This window comes from Prionailurus viverrinus, chromosome D4, assembly GCF_022837055.1.
Source record: "Prionailurus viverrinus isolate Anna chromosome D4, UM_Priviv_1.0, whole genome shotgun sequence".
Classification (NCBI taxonomy): Eukaryota; Metazoa; Chordata; class Mammalia; order Carnivora; family Felidae; genus Prionailurus; species Prionailurus viverrinus.
Genome location: NC_062573.1, coordinates 14,027,269 through 14,050,400, shown reverse-complemented (window position 1 = coordinate 14,050,400; position 23,132 = coordinate 14,027,269). Strand labels below are relative to the sequence as shown.

General features: G+C 51.3%; 1 protein-coding gene across 24 annotated transcripts in view; it reads left to right on the top strand.

Moving 5' to 3' along the window:
• The window catches only part of ZNF618 (zinc finger protein 618), a 377,016-nt gene that overhangs the window by 13,665 nt on the left and 340,219 nt on the right, over positions 1-23,132 (top strand). For 21 of the 24 annotated variants that reach the window (XM_047828945.1, XM_047828954.1, XM_047828949.1 and 18 more), the window contains exons 3-4: positions 6,136-6,265; positions 21,096-22,316. The exons of 2 other annotated variants lie outside the window; for them this stretch is intronic. The gene's annotated coding sequence lies outside the window, so the exon portion shown is untranslated. The remainder of the gene's footprint in view (positions 1-6,135; positions 6,266-21,095; positions 22,317-23,132) is intronic. One more of the 24 variants, XM_047828944.1, reaches the window with a different exon arrangement.

Here is a 23,132-nt window from a genome sequence, read left to right as displayed (position 1 = left end):
TCACAGTGCCTCAGCACCTAGGACCAAAGCCAGACCCCTCTGGCACGACCTGAACTCTGCCAGTTTACTGGTCTCATCCCTTTCCCCCACTATTTTTTTTTTTTTTGAGTTTATTTGTCTATTTTTGAGAGACAGAGAGAGAGAGAGAGAGAGAGAGAGAGAGAGAGAGAGAGAGAGAGAGAACCCCAAGCAGGCTCCACACTGTCAGCACAGAGCCCGATGCAGGGCTCAAACCCCTAACATCGTGTCCTGAGCCACAGTCAGATACCTAACTGACTGAGCCACCCAGGTGCCCCTCCCTTTCCCCAACTATTAAAGAAAACCTGTGTGCTCTGACCTATCTATCTTAGCTGTTCCGTTCATGATTGGCATAAATATTACTTTCCAATGACACTGAATTTTGAATTTTTTTCCCCAAAGCATTTGCTAGGTTATTTTCCTCTTGTCCTTACAAATCGTCCCCATCCATTTGTCTGCAATTTCAGCTGGGTCACCATCTGGCTGTGGGAGGGAGACTCGAGCGTGTCCTTCTTCCGGGCGCTGGGAGCAGATCCCACCCGGGTGGGGCTGGGTCCGGCCAGACAGAACAGACGTCATAGGTGGTTGGTGCTGGGAGAGCCTCCGTGGTGGCAGGCAAACTGAGGCCAGGAGAGGGGCAGCATGGCAGTGCATTGGGGTAGAGCTAGGTTTGGGCCTGTGGTTACTACCTATTCTTCCAGAGCTCCATGCTGCACCCCGGCCATCCCCCAGGGCCCGGAGAGAAGGCCAGGTGCCCTCCCTGCAGGATGGAATGTGTAGGCTGGCTCTCTCTCCACCATGAGTGGCCAGTCGTGTTGGGCTCCCTGACTCTATTCCCACTGCTGTCTCCCCAGCCGGCCTTGTGGGGGGGCATCTGGTCGACCCAACCTTCATTTTCTGGTCCCTGCTGTCCTTGTCTACGGACAAGCTGTCCTTTCCTCACTTGATGTGTCCTGAAACACCCCTAGAGGTTAGGGTTTAGTAGGTCTGGGGAATGGCTTGAGCACTGAGATTTTTAAAGAATACTCCAGGTGGTTCTAGAAGGTATTCAAATTTGAAAACCACTGCCTCCTCCCCTGACCCAGGAAGGGACAGATGGGCCAAAGTGGGCTAATTAGCGTCCTTCCCTGGGATTGCACCGTAGATATAAGAAGGTCTCTCCTGCTGTTAGCAGTGGGGGGCCTGGGTGGCTCAGTCAGTTAAGCATCCGACTCGTGGTTTCGGCTCAGGTCACGATCTCATGGGTCTGTGAGTTCGAGCCCTGTGTCAGGCTCTGTGCAGGCAGCGTGGTACCTGCTGGGGATACTCTCTCGCTCTCTGCTCCTCCCCCCACTTCTCAAACTAAGTAAATAAACTTAAGAAAAAATCAAAGCTGTTAGGAATGTCAGCCTGTCTGCGCACAGCTCCTAGCCGCCCTCCGCGGCTGCCCCTCTCCTCACACTGGCGCTCCAGCCCCTCTGGACCCCAGGTAACCCCAGAATCACTGAGCTGCTCCCTGGACATGCGTCTTTGCACATGGTATCTCTGTTTCTTGGAAGGGCCTCTTTCTCATGAAGTCCTACTTAACTCACAAGAACCAAGTACTCATGATTTATGCTGGGAGACCATCCCGTCTCCCCCGTGGACTGGGTCCGGGGCCGAGCTCTTGGACTGCCAGTCCTGTGTGCTCCGCTGAGGACCTCACTGCTGGGCTGTCATCGTCTGTCCACACCTGTGTTCCTGCCAGATGGGGGGCCTCTCTGAGGAAGGGGCGTCCTGCTCCAGTCCACACCGCCCCCCTCCCCTCAACTTAGGCTTCCCTTGCATCTGGGCACAGGGTGAGGTCTGATGAATCTTTATTTGATAAGTGAGTCATATTTAGCTCTGGGGTTATCACCTAGCTACACAGCGTTGGGGCTTATCCTGTTTCTCAGTGTGTCTGAGAGGGAGGGGGAAGATGAGAAGGGTAGAGAAAGCAGGTGTCACAAAACAGTGGGGAGAGAGAGGGAGGGGGAGGAAGAGAGAGTTGGAGGGAGGGGGAGAGAGAGGGAGGAGGGGGCTGAATTGAGGCGGAGGGAGCAGGGAGCCGAGGGAGCAGGGAGGGGGGGGGGTTAAGGGAGGGGAGGGACAGGGAAAGTGGGAGAGGGGGAGGGCACAGTCCTCAACTCTTCCGTTCCTTCCTCGCCTGACAGACACTTTCTCAGCTCCTAGTCTGGGGCGTACAGAGAAAATTTCCCAGGATGAACTAAAGAGCGGATGATTAAAATAAAACCATCAGTCACGCGGCCCGATTCGCAGAGCCCAGACCGTGTGGGGAGCATTTTGCTTCTCCACTGGGCAGGGCAAGACAGCGCCTCTCAGAACAGAGGCCCCACCTTAGACGCGAGAAATAGGGCACCAGGGCTGTCTCCTGACACTCTGATGGTCTCTGTGATGATCTGTGTTGCTTTTCCTCCCTGAGACTATTCCACCGCAGCCATCACACCACACACATCACAGTACTGTCTCCTCAGTTTTCTCTCCGTGGCCCAAGTCAATGGGGTCCCTTTGTCTATGGCCCGAAGGGAAACCAGAGCGGCCGTGAAAAATTGCATTTTCTAAACCTGCCATTTTATAATTTTTTTTTTACATTTATTTATTTTTGAGACACAGAGTGAGACAGAGCACAAGCGGGGGAGGGGCAGAGAAAAAAGGAGACAGAATCCGAAGGAGGCTCCAGGCTTCGAGCAAGCGTTCAGCACAGAGCCCGATGTGGGGCTCGAACCCGTGAACTGTGAGATCATGATCTGAGCTGAAGTCGCTCACTTAACTGACTGAGCCACCCAGGCGCCCCTAAACCTGCCATTTTATAAAAACTATGTTTATAAAACTACAAAAAACAAAAAAAAGAAGAATCAATGAACAATCGGGAACACAGAAGAGGGTTATTTTGGTTAAGATCGGAAATCCAACTCCATCTAGCTTAAGTGAGCAAGGTAATTCATTGATTCACTGTCTCAGGAATGTGCGTGGCTAACAAATAACAAAAACCGTCTCCAGGTGGAATAAGGAAAAGGTTCCATTGTTTCATAGAATATTTGGAGGTGCGCAGTCCAGGGCAGGGGAGAATGCCCGGCACTGTCCTCCGCTGGGCCCCATCAGCCCTTGTGGTTGCAAGGCTGATAATCCCCAGCTCACACCTACAGGGGGCAATAAACCCAAAAAAGGAAGAGAAGGAAGGAAGGAAGGAAGCACCAGTCAAGTTCTGATTGTATCTATCAATTATCTATAGCTGTGTGACAAATCACCCCAAAATGGAGTGGCTGAAAGTAACAACCACACATCCGCTCATGAATGTGTGGGGCAGCTCAGAAGTTCTGATCCGAGCCAGGAGCGGTAGATCTCAGACTCCAGTCGGTGTGGTCCAGGGATGTGGGGGCATGCTGAGAAGTAAAATAAGGTTCTGTGAACAAATACATTTGGGAAACGCTGGGTTAAAGAAAGTTTGCTTGTTCTTCGAGCCACAAACATTCATTGAGCATATATTATGTGCCAGTGTTCAAGGGCCTGAGAGCGCATCCAAAACCCAAACCCAAACAGACAAAAACCCTGCCTGGGGGTATTGTCTGGTAAGAAGGTCGAAGAGTTTTCTTTTCTGCAGGATTTCTCAGGGCCTTTAATATGCTAACAGGCATTACCCGAAGAGTGTAACGCGTCCCGTGTTTCCCAGAATTATTGGACCTTTGGAATAAGAACTGAAGTTCTTTGAAGTAGACTTTGAGAAACACTAACTCTGTTCAACCTCCTGTTGTACAGATGAGGAAGTTGAGGTCATATTCAAGGTCACCCAGGCAGAGCTGGCACCTGAGCCATGGTCACCCAACTCCCTGCACTTCCACAGCCTTTCCCCTTGATCTTGTATTTCCTTCCTTCCTTGTGCCTTTTCTTTCTTTTCTTGTCCTTTTTCTTTCTTTTCTTTTCCTTTTTTTCTTTTCTTTTCTTTTCTTTTCTTTTCTTTTCTCTTTTCTTTTTTCTTCCTTTCCCCTTCCTTCCTTCCTTCCTTCCTTCCTTCCTTCCTTCCTTCTTTACCTGACTTCAGAGAGCCAAGATTTGGGAGGCTGTAATGAACTCAGATGCTTGGGATCAAGTGAGCTGAGAGCTCCCATGCCCTCCACTGGGCCTCCTGGGCTGGAGCCGTGCACAGACGTCACACCTCCGGCCACATCAGTCATGTTCTGTGACCTCTCCCTGAGCTCAGCCCTGCTGATGCGAGCAGCTGGGCCTGTCCCTTGGGAAAAGAGGCAAACTGGGACATGGGAAGACAAATGAGACTGTTCGGGGAAGGCCACCTTACAAAAGCATGGCTCACAGCTTGGGGTTTGGGGAAGCTGCCTGCTTTCTGGATCAGACTGTCCTCTGTGAATGTCCTCAGTCGCTCTCATGCCCCCCCCAATCTGCTCCCTGAAGTGTGGGGACCACGTTTAGTGTCCAGAATCTGGTAAGATCTTTCAGTGCCTAGGGATGCTGCTTATGCGGTGGCCAGGCCGTGAGTGAGCACAGAGGGGCACCTCAGGCACGCAGATATAAATCATATACAAGATGTCATCAAGTGAGGATAGCACTTGGTGGAGTTGGGACTGGGGCCCAGGTCTCCCTGTCCTTTCACAACACCTACACTTTTCCCTGAGAAATAACTGTCTTCAGCACTGAAGACTGAAAGTAGTGGGACAGAGGATCCCAATTCTGAGGACCTCAGAAGGTTTAGGAGGAGCAAGTAAGGCATGATTTGTCAGAGAATGTTGACAACAATAAAGTGAGGAGGGATAGCATTAACTTATGTCTTGGGCCCTGTTCTAGGGGCTTCTCAAACATTACTGCAGTAATAAATGTCGCACTTTTCTGACAAGAAAACTGAGGCTCATGGGGGTGAAACCACCGGGTCACTTGCCAGCAATGGCAGACCTGGAGAGAGACCTCGGTTTGAGCTGAAAGCTGAGTCTTTTCACGGCCTCACGTGTTGGCCTTGCCCCAGCCACACAGAGTGATCATGTTGGGGGCAATTATTCTTCTTGAAAATAGCCTGTCAACTAACCATTTAAGAATATAAACTGCCTTATCGACCTAAAGTGGGTGCACCTGCCCTTACTGAGAGCCCAGCATCCTTCCCTTTCTGGAACTTTCCACCTCTCTCTTCCCTCTTGCACTGGCTTCGCGAAAACACTAAAACCTTATTATGAAATAAAACAACCGGCTTCAAGACCAACAACAGCCCCTTCAACTGGCTTCTTTCTTCTCCAAATATTTCTTTAATATTGTGTGTTTGATTTCAACCCCCCTAAATGATCTTAACTTTTCCCCTGAACTAGAAAAATAAGAAATAAAACACTCTACTGGGAAGAAAAGGAAAATTGTATGTTCTTTTGTTTACACGAGTGTACAGAAAATCATTATGGATCTCCGTGTGGCCTTGGTGATTTTCCATTGTGATACAGGAGAGAAATGGAGAAACTGGAATTTGCAACCAATCTCGGGGGGATTTCTTTTCTATTTGGGTGACCCCTGAAAGGCTTCTGGGCACATAGCTATTTTTGAAAGGAAGGAGGAAACGCCGAGGGGTGATCCCCATTAGCAGTGGTTCACCCAGACGCTAACTTATTCTAATGTTCGCTTGTGTTTATTTTTACTTAATCTGATGTTTTGATGCAATCGTTGGCATTTTGTTTTTGACCTTAAACCGGCGTAATTTATCTCGGGCATGCCAAGACAGGCAGTGAATGGACTCTCCGTGACCAAGGTGCAGCCAATTTCTTAAATTATGATGTCAGGCGATGCCGTCTGCGGGTGGGGGTGGGGAGGTGGTACGGCTTTGATCTTAACTCTGTGATCATAACTGACCCCTACACTGTCTGGAATAGGAGTTTGTTTCCTCCCACCCAAGCTGCCGCCCAGAGGCCCTTACATTTGGGGAAGATTTTGAGCCAAATCCTGACCCATGAATTCTGAATGCAAGATGTGCACAGTCAGAATGAAAAATTGCTTTCCTAATATTCTGAGCTATGTAAATCCTAGGAGAAGTAGACTGAGCATCGGATTGGGAGTCCGTTAGTATAGTTCTCCCACGGCCCTGGGATGAAGGCTATTGTTATGCCCATTTTACAGATGAAGGTGCTGAGGCACGGAAAGTTGGACTGATGTGCCCGTGACAGCAAGCAGCAGAGCCCGGGATTCAAGCACAGGCTCCTCCCTACAGAGTCTGGGGCCGTAAGGACCAAGCACAGTGCCTCTCCAGGTCTGCCGTGTTCTCCCTTCTCTGGGCCCTAGTGTCCTCTTCTCTGAAATAAGGGGGCTCAGCTGACTGATTTCTAGGATCCTTTCCAACACCGCCTGCAGATAAAATGCTGTGATTTTCCCCAAAGTCATGTCCCACAGACATCCAGAGTTTACCAGGGATTGGGGTCAAGTTGCCTCACCACAGTGTAAAAAATGAGGACAGTATAGACGAAGAGAAGCAGCCTTTAGTAAGTGACTTCTCTGCATGCCACGTGTTTTATACATGTACTTTGTCTCTCTTCAATCTGTGCCATAATTTAATGAGGTAGGTGCTTTTATCACCCCCATTTTGCAGATGTGGAAACTGAGGTTCAGAGAGAGGATGCGGTCACATAGCTCGAGCTGATGGAGCCAGGATTCACCTCCAGGTTCCTGTAGTACCTTGTCTCCCCGCCCCCTCCCCTCCCCCCCAATCAAAGTGTGCCTTTGTAATTGTGGGATTCTCTGAGTGTCAGGGACTGTGTTCTAGTCTTCTCTGTATCTCTAGGAGCCAGCACGGGGGTCTGGCCCAAAATAGCTGGTCAGTAAACAGTATCGAATGAATGAATTGAGCCCAACACCCAGAGCTCATTTCTCCACTTAGCTTACAGCACAACGGTCTCTGTGGGAAGGAAGAAAGTGGGTCTGGGGAGAGGAACTCAGAAAGAGACTTCAGTTATGGGATTAACAGCTTGAACTGATTCACCTCCCAAACCCAGATGCCCACCTGCCTTCACGAGCTGGGAATTGAGCTCAAAGCAGCAAAATGTGTTGCTGAAATGCTTTCTCCATGAACCCCTGGTGAACCAGGACTGTAACCTCATTCCTTTCTCCTGTTGGCTGTGTTGTAGTTAGAAGAGCTGACTCCTGAGTTTTAACTTTTTTCTTTGTGCTTTTCGGTAGTTTCAAATTTTTATGTGATGATTTTGAAAAAGCAAAAGGCATGTTTAATTTTAAAGGCAGGATCAGTCGTGAGATTGGATCTTCCTTGTCCAGTGCTCGGAAAACAACAAAGTGTTTGGTGGCAGGTAGCATATATACAAGAATTGTGGCACTGAATTAAAGAGTACTTTTAAAGTACTGGCAGAACACGTTGGAAAGCCTGCTGCTACCGCTGATGCCCACAAGAGGGCGTCTCAGGGTAATCAGGATGCAAAACTCCAGCCCAAGCTCTACCTCCTGAGCTGTAAATGGCCAAAGAGCAGGTTCTGGAATATCAGCAATGACCCTGCTTCTCCAGGACTAGACGTGTGACATTAGGCTCTCTCTCTTCCCCTTGTCATTTGAGCCCTACAAGTTTAATTCTCCCAGGAGTTTCCACTCGTGGGGGCATTTGTGGTTCTCTCTTCGCCTGGGCACGAGTGAGTGAGTGAGTGAGTGAGTGTCTGGAGTGAGCAGAGATGTCATAAGCTGTACATCTGGCTGTACATCCGGGAGTTTCCTTCAGGAAGATACAGCACTCCCAACCCCTTTTCAAAACTATGGGTCTGCAACAATCATACTTTTTTTTTTTTTTTTTTACCAACCTTGTCAAAGTCAACCTGTTTTTTCAGTGTAGGGGAGGGAAAACCAATGAATGGACAATTTTGCACCATTCTCCTGAAGAAGAGAGTCACAGGAAAGCCTATCGTGGGAAGGTGGGGAGCATGTCTTCTCTCTGACCCTGAGGAGGGACAGAAGGGAGTCAACATGGCTGAAACCCGCGCAAGAGGCACTTTGCATATGTTTCTTTTTTTATTTTAATTAAAAAATTTTTTTAACGTTTATTTATTCTTGAGAGGGGGGGGAGGGGCAGAGAGAGAGGGAGACACAGAATCTGAAGCAGGCTCCAGGCTCTGAGCTGTCAGCACACAGCCCGGTGTAGGGCTTGAACTCACGAACCGCGAGATCATGACCTGAGCCAAAGTCGGATGCATAACCAATCGAGCCACCCAGGTGCCCTTTATATGTGTCTCTTTTAGAACCTATAACAATCCTGGGAGAAAGACATCACTCTCCCCATTTTACAGATGGAAACACTGAGGCTCAGAGAAGTTAACTCATCTGCCCAACATCACGCCCTCTCCCCAGCTCTTTGGGGACACACAGAAGCTAGATTTTAACCCCGGAAGGGCCCAGGCTCCACCAGCCCCACCACTATCTCTATTGAGGCACAGACAGGCTTGGGAGTGACTTTCCAGAGAAGGGGAGGAAAGCAAGGGCAGGTTAGGGCTCAGGCTCCAGACTCAGGAGGCCAAATTACCCAAGCGAGAATTCTAGTAGGCTGCAGGGAGGCTCGTCTCTGGTTCAAGTGTTCAGTGAGCCGGTGCACGAAATCTTTTATGTTTTCCCCCATTAATGCATTCTGTACTTACACTTCTTACTATAATTACTCTGCAGTAATTAACAAGGGAAAATAACACATCTGGGTCTACACTGCAACTCCAAACAGATGTACAAGATGCACAGGCACGTGCAGGTCCTTGGAGTTATTTGACAATTATGTACTGAGCACCTACTATGCACCAGCCTGTTGAGGTGCCGGGGGTCCAGCGGTGAGCTGACAGGGCAAGGTCCCTCGTGGAAGGGGGAGGGGCAGCGATAGACCGTGGGTACACGGACACACCCCAGATATCAGTAAATGATAAGTGCTGTGAAGACAAAAAAATCAGGGTGACATGTGACACGTGGCCAGATTAGCCTCTCCCTGGAGGTGACATTTGAGCCTGTGGAGGTCTGGGGAGAGCATGCCAGGCTAGGGGAAGGGCACGTGCCAAATAGTTTATCATGGCTTTTTTAAAAAATTTTTTTAATGTTTATTTATTTTTGAGAGAGTGTAAGCGGAGGAGGGGCAGAGAGAGAGGGAGACACCGAATCCGAAGCAGGTTCCAGGCTCTGAGCTGTCAGCACAGACCCCAACGTGGGGCCCAAACCCACGAACCATGAGATCATGACCTGAGCTGAAGTCGGACGCTTAACCGACTGAGCCACCCAGGCGCTCCAAGTAGTTTATCATGTTTTAAGAAGGCCCGGAGGCTGGTATGGCTGAAGCCGAGCCGTGGGGCAGTGTGGGGTGGGCGAGGGGCAGGGAAGGGGTGGGTCAAGCTCCTGTAGGGCTGGGGGAAGCCATCAGAAGGCAGTTGGATGTGACTTGAAGCATAATGGGAAGCCCATAGGGGAGCTTTAAGGTGGGGAGGGGGTCACCGCAGAATCTGAATTACATATTTTAAAAGGCTCCCGGCTGCAGCTGCTCTTTTCATCTGTGCGGAGAATAATCGAAAATAATCTGTCCGGCGAAGGCCAAGAGAGGAAGAGGGGAGAGAAGTTGGAGGCTGTCACCGTGAGGAATGACAGGCGCTCTGGCCGGGATAGGACGGCGGATACAGAGACGATGGATTTGGTGCATGTTGCAGAGTTCAAGTCTATGGGATTCGCCCACGGCCTGAAGGTGGAGGAGAGAAAAGAGCGGAAGGAAGGGACATTTCGTTAAGGGTGTGACATGTAGGAATTCATACATTCGCGCAGGGCCCACCGGCCGGTTCATTTGTTCAGCAAAGACGTGGGGCCTGCTCTGCGCCAGGTCCCTGCCAGGCCGGGGGAAGAGCAGTGAGATGTGGACCCGCCCTCAGACGTGGCATAACGCAGGTGACAGACATGTCAGGTATGCGATCGATGACAGACCGGGGTGCGGGCAGGCCGGGAAGTTTGGAGGGGGGCACGGGGCTCCTCAGGTGAGGTAGCAGTGGGGGAGGCTTCCTTGAGAAAGAAGGATCTGAAGGATGAGGCGACTTGAACCGGGGCCAAGGGCAGAAAAGGGAAGAGTGTTTCAGGCAGAGAGAACGGCATGTGTGCGGGTGTTTGAAGGGAGGCTCTGTGGCCAGAGTGGAGGGGACGGGCCGGCGAGTGGATGTGGAGGAGGCTGGGGCCATCCCACGCGGGCACGGGGCTTGAACAGAGGAGCGCCCAGGACCCCGGTCGCTGAGTGGGCCCGGCTGGATGTGGCTGTGGAGACACAGAGAAGGAAGCGTGGGGCTCCAGGTGACGTACCACCTGGACTAAGCTTTCATTTTGATTCTAGAAAAACAAGGTGCTGTGGTATTTCTGGTGCCTGGAGCTTCTGGAGGAAAAGTCACACCCACCACACGCACGTGAATGCATAAAAAAAAACCTCTGGAAGGCTCCACACCAAAACCTCAGTGGTCTTTATCTCTTGGTGCTGAGGGCGTGAGTCGTTGTTTTGCTCTTCCTTTCAGTGTTTTCGTGTTTTTGCATTCTGTCTTAAACACGGACTACTTGTGAAATGACACGTCCTAATAAATTAAAAAGAAAAAAGTCTTGCCCTGAAGACAATTGCTCAATGATGTGCAAGTTTTCTTATTCTCTCCCTCTCCGTCCCTGCACAGGAGCCCACAGAAAGCCCCAGCCCTTGAGGCCTGGGAACTGAGTTGCTTAAGAGAAAAAAGGCGACTCTGCCCCCCAGCAGTGATGGGGGTCCTCCGACATCTTTTTTTTAAATTTTTTTTTTCACCGTGTATTTATTTTTGGGACAGAGAGAGACAGAGCATGAACGGGGGAGGGGCAGAGAGAGAGGGAGACACAGAATCGGAAACAGGCTCCAGGCTCTGAGCCATCAGCCCAGAGCCCGACGCGGGGCTCGAACTCCCGGACTGCGAGATCGTGACCTGGTTGAAGTCGGACGCTTAACCGACTGTGCCACCCAGGCGCCCCTCTCCGAGATCTTTTAATTTGTAAGCACTGTGGGAGGCATTTCGGGTGCAAATGCAGCAGGTGCAAATGCGTGGGGTCTGGAGGCTAGGAGGAAATTTAGGGGAAACCGGAAAGAGTGATGTGTCTGGAGCTGGACAGTGAGGGAGGCAGTAGGAAAGGCCAGAGAGGTAGGACTAGATCTTGCAGACTCTTCTGGAAATGAAGTGTCTCCCGCAGGGCAGCAGGAGTTGAGGAGGGGGGAGGGGGTGTGGTGGTTGTCTCCTAAACAGGTGAGGGAGCGGAGAGTCCCTGGGGACCTGCAGGGCTGCTGCTGAGAGCCAGGTCTCCGTGTGCCTGGGGAGCACTCCTCACCCCAGGCTCCTTCCTTCTCTTCCCCAGCCTGTCCCACAGGTGGGGAGGTGGGGGGTGGGGCGTGTGGTAAGACACCCACAGAAGCTTTCCAAGCCAACCATTCTTCCGGGGACTGAGGTACGATTTGAAAAGGAGAGTTCTTGAAGGTTGGGGGAACACTGGGGCCTCCTAGTACAGAGATTGGGACCATCCCTCTTGGAGCCTCTGCAGATGCTGTGGGTGGGGAGGAGGAGGAAAGGGAGGGAAGGAGGGGATGGATGGGGAAGTGAAGGAGGAGGGAGAGGGGGCCTTGAGACTTGGCCCTATATCACCTTTTACAGGAAGGACTGACCCCCCCACCCCCACCCCAGGCCAGGCCCTGTGGATCCCTGGGTCCCTCCTCCTGGGGTCTGTCTCTCCTTCTGAGCAGGGAGGGATTGGACCCGGAGGCCTCTTGGAGCCTTTTCTGTTGGTTTTCTATCTCCTCCTTCCTCTGCTTCCTGGTCTGGGGGCTTTCTTGCTCTTTTCATGTCTTGGCGGGGGGAGGGGAGGGGAGGTGGCTATGTAGCGTGAGAAACGTGGCTTATAGGCACAGGTGGGGGTTCAGGGAATCATGCTGGGTGCTGGAGCCGCCCACGCGTGGCGGGTCATCGTGCCTTCCAGTAATTCGGTGCCTGTCCTCCACTCCACCCTCCGCCCTCTCCCCCACTCCCCAAACCCACTTGTCTCTCCGCCCGAGGGACCCTCTACAATTATTCCTCCTGCCCCGGGCTCCCTTAGGAAGGCTCCCTGAGGGCCCTCGCCTTCCCCGCCGCGGGCAGGTGCCACTGGGGACGTCCCCAGGCTTCACGGTGCCAGTGCTGCGCGGTCTCCGCTCCGGGGCACCCAGGCTCGCAGACTGCCGAGTCAGCGCTGCCTCGCCGGGCCGGGTGGGGGCGGGTGGGTGCAAACGGGGTAGGCGGCGGCTCGAGCCCGAGCCCCGAGGGGGAGGCCCCTGAGGCACCCAGCCCCCTCTCCCAGCCGGATGTTCCTGTTGCCCTGTTGAGCACGGACCACCCCTCCTCCCCCCCCCCCCCCCCCCCCCCCGGGGGCACGGGCACTTGGCTTTACACTTGACTTACTCTTGACCTTGGCCCCTGTGGGATCTGTGTCCTCTTTAGAAAACTGTGGAGATCCTTACCCGGGAGAATGAGGAAGTGCTTGCCAAAGCCACTTTGTAAACACGGATTGCGGAGTTCCGTATTGGGGAAGGGGACTCACTGTGTGGTCTTTTTGTGCCCAGAGTGGGCAAAATGACAGATTTGGAATCAAGCCGCCTGGGTTCTAATCCCCCAGCCCAGTGACCTGGGGCCCGGCCCTCCCGTGCTTAGTTTGAGAATTCATTGTGTTCACACGTTTGAAGTGTTTCGGAGACTGACAGGTGCTAGAAGTGCCCATTAACCATTTCCTGTTGTTACCATCACCCCATTTGCAAGTGGGTAACTGACTCCTGCGGCTCCTTCGTGGTGCCTAGAGCGCTGGGATTCCCCATTTTGCTCTCCCTTTGGTCTTGCCTCCCAACCCACTCCTGCTTCCTCTCCAGGCCCTTCCTCTGAGGATGAGGGAGAGCTGGTAGGGGAAGCCGGAGAAGGCCGGGGTGGGCTGGTTCTGAGCTCTTGAGGGCGGTTAAAACAGCCTCAGTTTGGGGGACACCTGGGTGGCTCAGTGGGTAGCTCATGATCTCCCTGTCAGTGAGTTCTGGCTCTGTGCTGACAGCTCAGAGCCTGGGGCCTGCTTCTGGTTCTGTCTCCCTCTCTCTCTGCCCCTCCCCCGTTCACACTCTTTCTTTTTCTCTCAAAAATAAAATAAGCATTAAAAAAACAACAACACAGCCTCAGTTTGAGGCCCTTGACCCTGAGGGTACCCCTTGTGTTGACTGCCTTGGGGCAGTGGGCAGAACTCTGGGCTCTGAACTGTCCCTGGAAACTGCTGCTGGCTGTGCAGAGTGGTGAAAAGATCCCAGGGGACAGACCTGGTTTTAAATTCTGGGTTTAAATTCTGTCTCTGCCACTTAATGCGTGGTGTCCTTGGGTAAATACTTCACTTTTCAGAGCCCAGGTTTTTTTTTTGAAAAATTTTTAGTGTTTATTTTATTTTTGAGAGAGAGAGAGCGCACGCATGCACAAGTGGGGGGAGGAGCAGAGAGAGAGGGAGACACAGAATCGGAAGCAGGCTCCAGGCTCTAGGCTGACAGCTCAGAGCCCAACTTGGGGCTCAAACTCACAAGCTCTGAGGTCGGTCATGACCTGAGCTGAAGTCGGATGCTTAACTGACTGAGCCACCCAGGCGCCCCTCAGAGCCCAGTTTTCTTAACTGTAAAATGGAATGGTAACATCTACCATGTGGGATAATGACAAGGTTAGAGGTAAGTATGCAAAGCCCCTCCCATTGTACCTGGCACTCATGACATGGTGATTATTAGGGTTTTACCATTGCTATTGGCTTGCTATTTGAACTTGTGTGTCTCCTACCTTCTCTGAACTTTGTTTCCCCTGATCTGTAATGAGAGGGCCGATCGGACAATCTTTACGTGCTACAGCTGATCTAAACTTCTGTGATTCTTATGGAGGCATACCCTTCCCACGGCCTCTTGGCACTCACCAGATCTTCACACACACCCAAGCCTTTCTAACTCAACACCTGCAACTCTGCCCCCCCCCCCGCTTTCTCTGGCTACAGGAGCAAACTTGGCCTGCATATGGGGATGGCCAGAAAAGTCAGGGAGTTAATGCCCCAGGAGGAGCCCTCAACCACCAATGGATGGGAGCCGGTGGCCAAATACCCTAACTTCCTCACTCTGGGGTGGGGCAACTTGGAGGCCTTTCTATATTATGCTTCCTGTCGGAGCCCAGCTGGAGGAAGCCCCACTCACTCACAGTGGTAATGCGCTCAGAAATGCTCCCTGAGCTGGCTTCCTTCGCTTCCCTGGTCATGTCCCCACCTGTTGGCAGTGTTTTCTGGGATCACCTACCAAGTAAACGATGAACTCAGCTCTGGGGCTTGGCATCTTCCCTCAGTGGTCCTGGCAGGTAGCCATCAACCAGCACCAGAGGCTCTGAGGGGCCACAAGCCTGGGTGGGAACCAAATCTTGTTCCTTTTCCAAAGATCAAGTCCAAAGGTCAAGTGTTCTGGGAGCTCTGAGGAGTCAGACATCTGGATGGTCTTGGTGCCAGGACCCTTCGAGATGTGTCCTGGATGAGTGAACGGAGCTGCTGGGTGCAGGCATGAATGGGTGCATGAATGAATGAATGAATGAAATATGCCTCTGGGTCTCCTTCCTCATCACTGCTACTCTAGGCTTATTAAGGCCTGGCAATGGTCTAGCGCAAAGGATAGAGTAGCATGAACAGGGAAATGGTGATTCACAGTCAAAGTATTAATGAGTCCAGATATCATGAGACCATCTGTCCAGGTCGCAAAGCACCTTCCCATCCATAGTCTTACTTGATATTCCCAGTGACCTGATCAGGAAAGTTTCACTGTTATTCCTCGGATTACGATTTATAGCATCATTATTATTTATCTCCTTTGACTGTGGGATGCGCCCCACTCTGGGGCCCCAGCAGACATGAGTAATCAATCAGGCTGTTCTCGCCCACTGAGCCTCTTGGTGTCCTCAGAACCCTTCTTGAGCTAGTACTGTAGGCAGTAACTACCAATCAATCACAGTTGGCATGAAAGCTGAAACCCATTTTGCTTCCCTGGCCAGCAACTTTGCTCACAACAATAAATTCTTATTAAATTAAAATGAAAGGCTCAAGGAGCAAGAGGCAAAGTAGGCTCAGGACCTGGGTACCCTGATGCCCACCTGGACGAGTGCTTTCCGTGCAGATACTGGTTAGAAAGCTGCTTCATTGAACACTTCCCTCATTTTTCTGACCTAACGAGACAGCCCCAGACGCTGTGACAGGGACACACGCACACACACAGTTTGGGGATCGGCCAGTTACTCCCGCCAGTTACTCCCGCCAGGTACACCAGCTTCTGAAACCATGCGGTGGGACTAGAGACTGTGAGGAGACTCTGCATTGTAATGAATTAATCACTCATAACAAAGACTCAAGTTTACTCTTATCTCTAAACAGGGACATGCTTTTGAGTAGCAAATTGGAAATTTTCATTTGCATCACTGCAAAAGCATGAATTTTCACTTGTTTCCTCATTTCCCAGGCAGAAAGTGTTCCTCCGGAGAACCCAGGACCAGCATGGGAAGGCACCTACCTCAGGGGTCCCTGCCGGCTGGGGTGGGGAGAGGCCTCTCTGGGTGGGTCACTGTGGGGCCCGGAGACCTGGCGCACCCCCTGCCACCCCCTGAAACCTCCGTCTCTGCATCTGGAGAATACAAGTGCCCAGCTCTGTCTGGCCACCCCTGTGCCAGACAAATAACTTGGGTAAATGACTTTGCTTCTCGGGCCAGTTTTCTCATTTAGAAGAGGGAAACAAGGACATTTTCTTTGACAAGATGGAGAGGGAATTACACTCGATGTGTATGAGAAAACGCCATCTGGGAAGCAGAGTAGAACTGAGTCAACTCCTCAGGACCATTGTTGGCCCCTGTGGCCACTGAGCACTTGAAATGTTGCTAATGTGCTGACATACTGTATTTTAAGTTGTATTTAACTGAAATGAATTTAAATTTAGGAAGCCAAACATGGCTAGTGTCAACTCGGGTGGTGGATTTGGCAGATCTAAACATACAGAACTGATCTCAGGAAGTAAATCTCTCCTCCATCCCTCTCCAAAGTCACCCTATAACACTGACCGGTCACTGTGCATGAGTTCAGAAGCCAGCTTAGTTACCAAGAGCCTTAGAGAGGGACCAAGCCAAATCTGCTATTAAAAAAAAAAAAAAGTTTATTTTTTTATTTTGAGAGGGAGAGAGAGGATGAGCAGGGGAGCGGCAGAGAGAGAGAGGGAGAGAGAGACTCCCAAGCAGGCTCTATGCTGTCAGTGCAGAGCCTGATGCAGGGCTTGAACTTACAAACCGTGAGAGCATGACCTGAGCTGAAATCAAGAGTGGAATGCTTAACTGACTGAACCACTCAGATGCCCCTCTGCAATTAAAAAAAAAAAATTTTTTTAATGTTTGTTTTTATTTTTGAGACAGAGACAGAGCACAAGCAGGGGAGGGGTGGAGGGAGACACAGAATCCAAAGCAGACTCCAGGATCTGAGCCGGCAACACAGAGCCTGACGCGAGGCTCGAACCCACGAACCCGCGAGATCATCACCTGAGCTGAAGTCAGAAGATTAACCAACTAGGCCATCCTGGCACCCCTCTGCAATTTTTTATATAGAAAAACCAAGAAGAGCGCCTGGGTGGTTCAGTGGGTTGAGTGTCTGATTCTTCATTTCAGCTCAGGTCATGATCACAGGGTCATGGGATTGAGCCCTGAGTCAGGCTTTATGCTCAGTGTGGAACCTGCTTAAGATTCTCTCCTTCTCTCTCTCCCTCTTTCTCTCTCTCTCTCTCCCTGTGCCCCCTTTCCCATTCATGTTCTCTCTCTTTTTCTCTAAAATTAAAACAAAAACAAAAACAAAAAACAAACCAAGACCCAGAGAAGGTGTCATGACTTATCCAGTGACACATGACCCAGGTCCCCTGATTCCTGGTAGAGTGCTTTTTCCATCAGCAGGGAGGGTCCCCCCGGTCATGGTAGGCTGATTCTCCCTCTCCTTGGGGACAGGCTCAGAGGTGATCTGCAGGATGGTCTCGAATGGACACCACTCTAGTTACTGTTAAAATTCTGAAATGCTGATTTCTGGCACAAGAGCCCCTGTGGCAGACTAGTATTTGGATTTTTGTTCTTTCCCATTGCCAAGAGGGTCCCACAAAGTAGCCACAGATCCCCCTCACCCCAAAGGGAAAATACGTCAGGCTAAGGCATTTTTCTACGGCCTGGGAACCTGAGAGTCCAACTGATGAAAATTCAGCCAACCTGGCCCCAGACAGGCAAAGCCCTGACTTTTATCTCCTTTCCTTACAACTTCGTGGAGGCCCTCGGGGTGAATCTGGTCCCCTAACGTCCCAACCAAAGCACATGGTAGGAGATCATGAAGATTAAGGGAGATGTTTCAGCAGAGCCCAAAAGAGAAATGGATTAATTGCGATACTATCTTATCAAAACTGGAGGCCGAGTAGCCCGTCTTAAAGCAGAACCATTCCCAGGGAGGGGATTGCCCCTAAAAATCACATGTGGATTATCTAATCCAAGAGGGGTTAAGTACTTAATGCAAGACACTGCTCAGGTACTATCAGAGCATTTCCCGCTTCTTTCTGGAAACACAAACCCGGCGCTGCAGAAAGAAAATGCGCTGTGTTCCTCCGGGGACAGCCTCACTCTCAACCCCAGGGAGTTGGTGGGAGAAGTGGACCCTATGAATCAGAAGGTTTGTTTGAATGCATCACCACGCAGTGCTGGACACCTTGCCTCACCTCCCTGGGCCTCAGTCTGCCGTTCGTAAATACAGTAAGATCTAGGAAGCTCTCTTAGCACCATGACCTCCCCTCCCGCCGAGGCCCTTAGCACCTGCTCCAGGGCTCCTGGCTCCTGGAGCTGCCCACTTTCCTGACTATGCCATGTGGTTCCATTCCTCAGGGCTCAATACCAGCTCAAAGTCTCTCGTTGGTTTTCTTGGTTCTTATCTGTTTCCTCTCCTGGAGGCCGGCTCTTCAAAGTTGCGCGCTTTGCTCACTGATGTATTGAGGTGTCCCCAGCCATAGATCAGTGGCTGGCACATAGTAACTGCTCAACATTTGTTGAGTGCTCATCTGTTGAATGCTCGGAATGGATCGCTGACCTAAATGTAAGAGCTAACATGATAAACCTTTTAGAAGAAAACATAGGAGTAAATTTTCGTGACTGTGGGCTAGGTAGTGGTTTTCCTAGAAACGAGACCAGGGGCACAAGCGACAAAAGAAAAAGAGGTAAATTGGATAATATTAAGATTAAAAATTTTTGAGCTTCAAGGGCCATCACCAAGAAAGTGGAAAGGGTAGGGGGGCCTGGGTGGCTCCGTTGGTTAAGTGTCTGACTTCAGCTCAGGTTGTGATCTCATGGTTTGTGAGTTCAAATCCCACATCGGGCTCTCTGCTCTCCACACAGAGCCTGCTTTGGATCCTCTGTCTCCCTCTTTCTCTGTCCCTCCCCTGCTCACACGCTCTCCATCTCAAAACTAAGTAAACTTAAAAAAAAAGAAAAAGAAAGAGAAAAGAGTAGGGGCGCCTAGTTGGTCAGGAATTTAAGTGTCCAACTTTCGATTTCAGCTCAGGTCATGATCCCAGGGTCATGAGATAGAGCTCTGTGTCTGGTTCCATGCTGTGAGTGGAGCCTGCTTGAGATTCTCTCTCTCTCTCTCTCTCTCTCTCTCTCTCTCTCTCTCTCTCTCAAAAATAACCATTTTTTTTACAAAGTAAAAAAACAAAAACAAAACCATGGGACAGCAAGGGCTTCCAGGAAGAGGTGATGTGTAAGCTGAGGCCGGTGGGATGAGGAGAAGGGAGGGAGGTGAAGGTTGGGTGGAGGGTGGGGGTCACGGAGAAGGAGGCATAGAGAATGAGTGCTTTAGAATCAGAGAGCACCTGACAAAGGTCCTGAAGAGGGAAGAATGAATCGTGGAACAGCCAGCAGCCGAAGGAAGGGCAGCGTGGCTGGAACGAAGCAGGAGAGGCAGGAATCGGGTGTGGCCAGGAATCACCACCAGGGAAGATGAGGGAAGGAAATACGTTTCCATTCTGCCGGCAGAAAATGGAACCCCACCCTTCACTCCTGCTCCTAAACTCTTCATGTCCTTGGGGACTCGGACTGTGAGCACTCAGGGCGAGGATCCAGTTTTTAGGCTTGACTTAAAATACTAGCACCTGCTGGGGCGCCTGGGTGGCTCAGTCGGTTAAGCGTCCGACTTCGGCTCAGGTCATGATCTCACGGTTCACGGTTCGAGCCCCTCGTCAGGCTCTGTGCTGACAGCTCAGAGCCTGGAGCCTGCTTCAGATTCTGTGTCTCCCTCTCTCTCTGCCCCTCCCCTGCTCATGCTCTGTCTCAAAAAAAAAAAAAAAAAACCCAAAAAACATTAAAAAATATTAGCACCTGCTAAGTGCCAGACTAGCCCAGATTCCGAGATTAGGAGATCTACGCCCTGCCTCTGAACACCGATTTGCCACTTGCATTGGCAGAGGGAAGGGGAAAACAACCTCCCCTAAAATGCACAAGCCCGTGAGAAAGCACATGTGCTCAGGAGCATATACGCATGCTCGGGGACATGAGCACACTCAAGTGCACACACTCCGACGCCCACATGCACACATCACAGACTGTATTAGTGCAAACACATACTCACATATGTACCAGACATATACATAGGTGTGGTAACACACACTCTCACCCTCCCCACGTACACGCGCAGACATGTGCCAGTGGACATGTGCACGCACACGTATGTATACACTCAGACGTCCAGAGTGGGGCAAGGATCCCTTTTGCTGCCTCTGGGAGCTCGGTAGCAGAGCCTGGGTTTCCCAGCTGCGAGCCCACCCCTCATCCCCCTGGCCTCCCCTTCTATCACTCTTCCCGGCTCTGATTTACTCACGTCAGCAAAATGTCTCTTTTAATAACAGTGTTGGCATTCCGCATTTTCTTCTAGGTGTTGCTGCAGACGGTCGGATGATTCATGCGCAGACACCGAGAGCGCGACATTCCTTTCCAACAGTTTGTCCCTTGCTTCCGTTCTCCCAACTTGGTGTCTCATCTATAAACTGTGGCGACACAGACATTCAGGAATTTGGTAACGCTGGGGCACATTTCGCCCCCCTCCTTCACCTCCAGTCCATCAGATGGCAAGGCCTCCTCTCCAGGGGTTCCCGCTCTCATAGGATCACCTTTCCGTACTTGACCACAGGACCTTTTATAAGTCTGGACTCCTTAATCCAGAGTACTGTGTTAGGACAAACTTCTAACCTCTCGCAGCCTACATTTTTAGCTCTGGGTAATGGAGGTGACACCTTCCTTCCTGCCAGGGGATGGAGAGAATTGAGTGGGGCCTTGCTCAGGGCACATGCCCAGTGCAGGGCCTGTGCGTGCTTAAAGGGACCGTGGCTCTCTTCCTCCTCAGTCCCCCTCCGGCAGGGTCAGTCCCAAGTGGAGACTCAAGACATAAGCAGAATGGCCATCCTTTCAAACAACGGTCTCTCATAATTGACATTTGTTCGGAGGAAGGATGGGGCCACCGGGGTGAGGGGCAAAGGAGACCCTTTGTTGGAAGCCCTTGGACTGTTGTGTCCAGGAATTCAGCTCTGACCCAAACTTGCGTATCTGACTCTTCAATACCATTACCACCCACTGGGAGGTGGTGATTGACCTTGCTCTTACTTGAGAATGTCCCTGGGGGGCGTCGTCCCCCACCTGCCTGGTTTATCAGAGGATTCCTTGTAAGCTGTCCCTAGAGTTTGTGTCTTTAGGACACCTCCTGGCTGGCCCATCTTTCCGGGCTGTGGAGCGAGCTTGGCAGGAACAGAGTCAGCCGCTTCTGGGAACAGGTAGGGATGGGGCAGACCCCCCCGGCCTCAATGATTTTGTCGTTTCTTATCTACAGTAAGGCTCTGCATCCCTTCCCTCCTCAAACGCCTCAAGGGGCTGTCTGCTGCCCTCAGAATGGAGTCCCAATTCCTTACCTGGCATTCAAGGCCTCCCCTGTCCTGGGATAAGCTTGACATGAGATCTCCCTCTGCTCTTCTTCAGCCCCTGGAGGTTAACGACCTGGCCTGACTGTGTCTCTACTCATGCTGCAACCCCCCTCCCCCACTGGGCTCTTTTGGAGCCCCTCCACATCTCCTCCTCATCCGGACCACTGCAGTGCGTATGTCCCGACTTCGGAAGCCACTACTGTTTCTCTGAGGCTTTTCTGAGGCTGCCAGGGCCTACTCTGCATGCCAGGACGGGCAACAGGCTTGCTGAAAACTCACGCTCTCTCTCCCTCACCCCACCACTCCTGGTACCAGCCCCATAGCCCTCTATCAGTGAGGAAGAGCTGGGGTATAAATACCCCAGCTCCCTTGCCCTTACATGGGATAAATTTAAGGCTGTGGGCTTCACTGCCTCTGTAGTTCCCCAGGGCGACTAAGCTCCAGTTACCCCCAGTGCACACAGGCATGTGTCACACCTTCCCTGGCTGCCTTCCTTGTTCACTTCCCCCTTTCCTACCAGTATCCCCCTCACCTCCCCAATAAGCTACCTGCGTGCAAATCCTTGCCTCAGGATGTGCTTCCGGGGGACCCCAGACTAAGTTCCCCACCTGGCACCCCTTCCCCTCGGCCAGCTCTGCACAAAAGACCCCAAGGCCAGTGACAGCCCCATCCAAGGGTGTGGGGAGTAAGAATAGCTATGACCAAGCAGCAGACACCGTCGTAAGCACTTTCTGTGAACTCAATCTTCTAATCCCCACAACGACCCTTCCAGGGGGCCCTATTATTACCATCCTCGGTCGTCGTACAGTTGAGGAAACTGAGGCTCAGAAGGGCTAAGCAACGTGTCTCAGGCCCTAGCATGTAGTGGAATTAGAACCTTGTGCAGATAACGTGAATTTGTGGGGATAAACCCCGGGTGAGCGTACAGACTGGTTAATGCCTGTGTCTGGTCCCTTATGTTACTTCTCCCTTTGTGATCTTGGACCAGCTCTAAGCTTTAAGGCTTAGCCCAGGGCCCAACGTGTCTTAGGGCTCAAAATCGTTCCTGAAATGACACCCACAAATCAAATCGCTTTTCGCCGTGCATGCCTCTCACAGTGTCCAGCTGGTCCCTTCATGGTCTTACCACATGCTGTATTTATTTTCATTTTGCTTTGCTGATTTGTTTCCTTTACAGTTTATCTGCTCCACGTGACAAGAAGGCACAGGAGAGCAGAATCCTTGTCTATGGCGATCTTCCTGTATCCTTAGCACCTACTGTGACACCTGGCAACTAGTAGGTGTTCACAATCTCTGTTAATGAATGAATCACGTGGCTATGTGAGGGTCTGGGCTGGGTTATCTTGTACGTGACCTGATTCGTCTTCCTAGAATATGGCTCACGTTCGGCAGCCACCTTGCCCGGGTCACACGTGAATTAGTGGCAGAGGGCAGTTTCTGAATGGGGGCTTTATGTCCAGAATTTGCTTTCTGGAAGATACCCCCGGATTTCAGTTTTGTCAATCCAGGGGCCAGACTCCCAGGTTCTCAGCTGAAAAACAACAGCTGTGAAGACCAAATGAGATGCACGCTCGGGAGAGAGTCTTCCATTGGTAGACCGTGTATAAATTTCAATAATAATGGGCATGCTGCATTCATCAGACCTATCAATCATTACCCCCTATGCTGCTAAGACGTTTCTCAATGTCAGACACACGCCTTGCAGACACAGCCTCTGGAATCCAGTTGCACGGCCAAAGGCCCGTGGTCCCCGCCGTGGGCAGACCCCTTCCCCTTGTAAGCCTCAGTCTCCTTCTCTGCGGGGCGGGGGCTTTGCAGGGGACAGCCTTGCTCTGACTGTCCAGGTTTCAGAACTCGGAATGCCAACATGGTGCACAATGTACCACATCTTTTTGCCCTCTGTTCATCTGGTGCCACACACATTGCTGTGTGTCTAGTTGTGTCTCTCCTCTCCTAAAAATGCCCGCAATGGTTCCCTTTTTCCTGGAGAATGACACTCCAGTTCTTTACGGGGCACTTAAGACCCTGCTTGGCCTGGTCACCAAATCCCCTCTCAATCTCGCTCTTGCTCGGTGCCTGGCAAAGAGCCCAC